Source organism: Balaenoptera acutorostrata, chromosome 18 (assembly GCF_949987535.1).
Source record: "Balaenoptera acutorostrata chromosome 18, mBalAcu1.1, whole genome shotgun sequence".
Taxonomy (NCBI): Eukaryota; Metazoa; Chordata; class Mammalia; order Artiodactyla; family Balaenopteridae; genus Balaenoptera; species Balaenoptera acutorostrata.
The window spans coordinates 41,635,052-41,641,051 of NC_080081.1; positions in this window are offsets into that span (position 1 = coordinate 41,635,052).

Sequence of the window (6,000 nt, forward strand, 5' to 3'; positions counted from 1 at the left end):
TCCATTTCTTCCAGGTTGTCCATTTTATTGGCATAGAGTTGCTTGTAGTAATCTCTCATGATCCTTTGTATTTCTGCAGTGTCAGTGGTTACTTCTCCTTTTTCATTTCTAATTCTATTGATTTGAGTCTTCTCCCTTTTTCTCTTGATGAGTCTGGCTAATGGTTTATCAATTTTGTTTATCTTCTCAAAGAACCAGCTTTTAGTTTTATTGATCTTTGCTATTGTCTCCTTCATTTCTTTTTCATTTATTTCTGATCTGATCTTTATGATTTCTTTCCTTCTGCTAGCTTTGAGGTTTTTTTGTTCTTCTGTCTCTAATTGCTTTAGGTGCAAGGTTAGGTTGTTTATTCTAGATATTTCCTGTTTCTTGATGTAGGCTTGTATTGCTATAAACTTCCCTCTTAGCACTGCTTTTGCTTCATCCCATAGGTTTTGGGTCGTCGTGTCTCCATTGTCATTTGTATCTAGGTATTTTTTGATTTCCCCTTTGATTTCTTCAATGATCACTTCGTTATTAAGTAGTGTATTGTGTAGCCTCCATGTGTTTGCCTTTTTTACAGATCTTTTCCTGTAATTGATATCTAGTCTCATAGCGTTGTGGTTGGAAAAGATACTTGATACGATTTCAATTTTCTTAAATTTACCAAGGCTTGATTTGTGACCCAAGATATGATCTATCCTGGAGAATGTTCCATGAGCACTTGAGAAAAATGTGTATTCGGTTGTTTTTGGGTGGAATGTCCTATAAATATCAATTAAGTCTATCTTGTTTAATGTATCATTTAAAGCTTGTGTTTCCTTATTTATTTTCATTTTGGATGATCTGTCCATTGGTGAAAGTGGAGTGTTAAAGTCCCCTACTATGATTGTGTTACTGTCGATTTCCCGTTTTATGGCTGTTAGTATTTGCCTTATGTATTGAGGTGCTCCTATGTTGGGTGCATAAATATGTACAATTGTTATACCTTCTTCTTGGATCGATCCGTTGATCATTATATAGTGTCCTTCTTTGTCTCTTGTAATAGTCTTTATTTTAAAGTCTATTTTGTCTGATATGAGAATTGTTACTCCAGCTTTCTTTTGATTTCCATTTGCATGGAATATCGTTTTCCATCCCCTCACTTTCAGTCTGTATGTGTCCCTACGTCTGAAGTGGGTCTCTTGTAGACAACATATATACGGGTTTTGTTTTTGTATCCATTCATCCCGTCTGTGTCTTTAGGTGGGAGCATTTAATCCATTTACATTTAAGGTAATTTTCGACATGTATGTTCCTCTGACCATTTTCTTAATTTTTTGGGTTTGTTTTTGTAGGTCCTTTTCTTCTCTTGTGCTTCCGCTTAGAGAAGTTCCTTTAGCATTTGTTGTAGTCCTGGTTTGGTGGTGCTGAACCATCTCAGCTTTTGCTTGTCTGTAAATGTTTTAATTTCTCCATCATATCTGAATGAGATCCTTGCTGGGTAGAGTAATCTTGGTTGTAGGTTTTTCTCCTTCATCACTTTAAATATGTCCTGCTACTCCCTTCTGGGTTGCAGCGTTTCTGCTGAAAGATCAGCTGTTAACCTTATGGGGTTCCCTTGTGTTTTATTTGTTGTTTTTCCCTTGCTGCTTTTAATATGTTTTCTTTATATTTAATTTTTGCTAGTTTGATTAATATGTGTCTTGGCGTGTTTCTCCTTGGATTTATCCTGTATGGGACTCTCTGTGCTTCTAGGACTTGATTAACTATTTCCTTTCCCATATTAGGGAAGTTTTCAACTATAATATTTTCAAATATTTTCTCAGTCCCTTTCTTTTTCTCTTCTTCTTCTTCTCGGACCCCTATAATTCAAATATTGGTGCATTTAATGTTGTCCCAGAGGTCTCTGAGATTGTCCTCAGTTCTTTTCTTTCTTTTTTCTTTATTCTGCTCTGCAGTAGTTATTTCCAGTATTTTATCTTCCAGGTCACTTACCCGTTCTTCTGCCTCAGTTATTCTGCTATTGATCTCTTCTAGAGTGTTTTTCATTTCATTTATTGTGTTTTTCATTGTTTCTTGGTTCCTCTTTATTTCTTCTATGTCCTTGTTAAATGTTTCTTGCATTTTGTCTATTCTATTTCCAAGATTTTGGATCATCTTTACTATCATTATTCTGAATTCTTTTTCAGGTAGACTGCCTATTTCCTCTTCATTTGTTAGGTCTGGTGTGTTTTTACCTTGCTCCTTCATCTGCTGTGTGTTTTTCTGTCTTCTCATTTTGCTTATCTTACTGTGTTTGGGGTCTCCTTTTCACAGGCTGCAGGCTCGTAGTTCCTGTTGTTTTTGGTATCTGTCCCCAGTGGCTAAGGTTGGTTCAGCGGGTTGTGTAGGCTTCCTGGTGGAGGGAACTAGTGCCTGTGTTCTGTTGGATGAGGCTGTATCTTGTCTTTCTGGTGGGCACGTCCACCTCTGGTGGTGTGTTTTGGGGTGTCTGTGGCCTTATTATGATTTTAGGCAGCCTCTCTGCTAATGGATGGGGCTGTGTTCCTGTCTTGCTAGTTGTTTGACATAGAGTGTCCAGCACTGTAGCTTGCTGGTCGCTGAGTGAAGCTGGGTCTTGATGTTGAGATGGAGATCTCTGAGAGATTTTTGCCGTTTGGTATTACGTGGAGCTGGGAGGTCTCTTGTGGACCAGTGTCCTGAAGTTGGCTCTCCCACCTCAGAGGTACAGCCCTGATGCTTGGCTGGAGCACCAAGAGCCTTTCATCCACACAGCTCAGAATAAAAGGGAGAAAAAATAGAAAGAAAGAAAGAAAGAGGATAAAATAAAATAAAATATAATAAAATAATGTAAGATAAAATAAAATAAAGCTATTAAAATAAAAAATAAGAAAAAATATTATTAAGAAAAAATTTATTAAGATAAATAAATTTTTTAATTTTTAGAATAAATTTTTTAATTTTTTAAAATAAAAAATAAGAAAAAAATTATTAAGAAAAAAAATTTTTAATTTTTTAAAATAAAAAATAATAATAAAATATTAAGAAAAAATTTATTATGAAAAAAAATTTTAAATTAAAAAAATATAATAAACTATACGGGCGGACCAAACCCTAGGACAAATTGTCTAAGCAAAGCTATACAGACAAATTCTCAGACACAAGCATATACATACACTCACAAAAAGAGGAAAAGGGGAAAAAATAATATATCCTGCTCCCAAAGTCCACCTCCTCAATTTGGGCTGATTCGTTGTCTCTTCATGTATTCAACAGATGCAGGTACATCAAGTTGTTTATGGAGCTTTAATCCGCTGCTTCTGAGGCTGCTGGGAGAAATTTCCCTTTCTCTTTTTTGTTCGTACAGCTCCCGAGGTTCAGCTTTAGATTTAGACCTGCCTCTGCGTGTGGGTCGCCTTAGGGCTTCTGTTCTTCGCTCACACAGGATGGCGTTAAAGGAGCAGCTGCTTCGGGGGCTCTGGCTCACTCAGGCTTGGGGGAGGGTGGGGGAAGGAATCGGGGTGAGCCTGCAGCGGCAACAGCTGGCATGACATTGCAGCAGCCTGAGGCGCACTGCTCATTCTCCCGGGGAAGTTGTCCCTGGATCATGGGTCCCTGGCAGTGGCAGGCTGCACAGTTTCCCGGGAGGGGCGGTGTGAATAGTGACCTGTGCTCGCACACAGGCTTCTTGGTGGGGGCAGCAGCAGCCTTAGCATCTCATGCCTGTCTCTGGGGTCCACGCTGTTCACCTTGGCTCGCGCCTGTCTCTGGAGCTCGTTTAGGCGGCGCTCTGTATCCCCTCTCCTCGCACACCAGGAAACAAAGAGGCAAGAAAAAGTCTCTTGCCTGTTCGGCAGATCCAGACCTTTTCCTGGACTCCTTCCCGGCTAGCTGTGGTGCACTAACCCCTTCAGGCTGTGTTCACGCCGCCAACCCCAGTCCTCTCCCTGGGATCCGAACGAAGCCTGAGCCTCAGCTCCCAGTCCCCGCCCGTCCCGGCGGGTGAGCAGACAAGCCTCTCGGGCTGGTGAGTGCTGCTTGGCAACGATCCTCTGTGTGGGAATCTCTCTGCTTTGCCCTCTGCACCCCTGTGGCTGTGCTCTCCTCTGTGGCTCCGAAGCTTCCCCCCTCTGCCACCCGCAGTCTCTGCCTGTGAGGGGGCTTTCTAGTGTGTGGAAACCTTTCCTCCTTCACAGCTCCCTCCCACTGGTGCAGGTCCCGTCCCTATTCTTTTGTCTTTGTTATTTCTTTTTTCTTTTGCCCTACCCAGGTACATGGGGAGTTTCTTGCCTTTTGGGAGGTCTGACGTCTTCTGCCAGCGTTCAGTGGGTGTTCTGTAGGGGCAGTTCCACGTGTAGATGTATTTCTAATGTATCTGTGGGGAGGAAGGTGATCTCCGCGTCTTACTCTTCCGCCATCTTGCCCAGACCCCTCTAAATTTTTATTTTATTATACTTCTGAGTTCCTTTCGCATTTCACTTGTGTGTTCTCTTCCTCAGATACTCTGTTTTTACTTTGGATTATTTGTAGTTTACTGTACATATTGGCTTTTCCAGTTCTGTTATTTGACATTTATAATGTATTTACCATAATTATAAAGATATGATTTTGGTGCTTAATTTTTTTAAAAAATATATTGTTTAGCATGCCATTTTATTTATTTATTTATTTATTTTTAAAATTTATTTATTTTATTTATTTATTTTTGGCTGTGTTGGGTCCTCGTTGCTGTGTGCTGGCTTTCTCTAGTTGCAGTGAGCAGGGACTACTCTTTGTTGCGGTGCGTGGGCTTCTCATCCTGGTGGTTTCTCTTGCTGTAGATCACAGGCTCTAGGTGCACAGGCTTCAGTAGTTGCAGCACACAGGCTCAGTAGTTGTGGCTCATGGGCTTAGTTTCTTCACGGCATGTGGGATCTTCCTAGACCAGGGTTCGAACCCATGTCCCCTGTATTGGCAGGCGGATTCTCAACCACTGAGCCACCAGGGAATTCCTGGTGCTTAATTTTTATCCTTATGTTGCATCTCCTTTTATTTTTAATTTTGGGTTGCAGTAACAAAAACCTCATCATTTTTAAGTTTCAGTATATTTAAATTGGGTTAAAATTAAAGAAAATTTATGTAGCAAAATATTTATTATATTCTTTTGATTTTTAAAATCATTTTCACCTAACCCCTACTTTGACAGTGATTTTTAACCCTGTATTAAGCTGTTTCATAACATAAAATGCTTTGGCAGAATTTCTTTTCTTGAGATTTTTTTCATTTTTATACCAATTTTTCTGTCTGTTTTGCTCACTACATTTCTTCCTTTTGTTTTATTTCTATATATTTATTAGCATGTTTCCATTTTAGTCACCCTGTCTCTCTTTCACTTGCTTACATTTTTTGGTACATAACGAGTCCACCTCCTGGTTATAAAACTTTGTGTGATCTTTCAGACTCAACCACAGGCAACAACAAATATTTTGCAAGGCAGGCCTCATCAGAAAAACTGTCCTCCCCACACCAGACTTGGTGCAGAGCCTGTGCATCACAGTCTCACTAAGGTGTTACAATCAAAGACTCAGGCCCGCTGCCCAGTCATACTCTTACAAATATACATTTGTATATTTACATCCAAGTACTCTAATTCCAAGGTCTTTTTATTTGACACTTTGGACAGAGGTCTTGTTTAGGCAGTTCTGCAGAGGTGTTCTTATGTTTTTTGCAGGGGGAGGTGGTGAGGGAAAAAAGGGAAACTTTAAGACACTTTCCTACTCCAACTCAGTATTTAGTATTTTTCCACTCTTTCTTTGAGGCTCCTTCAAGGATGAGACAATCTGCCCTGATCCACTGGACTTTTGACCAGTTTACTGATCTGTAAAAAATTAATACACAGAAACTTCACTTAAATAGATTTGGGAGATCAGCAGGGGGAGCTCTTACACCCTGTGATGATAGCAGAGACCAACAAGAAGAAAGACTCTTCGTTCTTGGCAATAATTGAACCAATGGAGGGACTTCCCTGATGGTCCAGTGGTTAAGGCTTCGCCTTCCAAT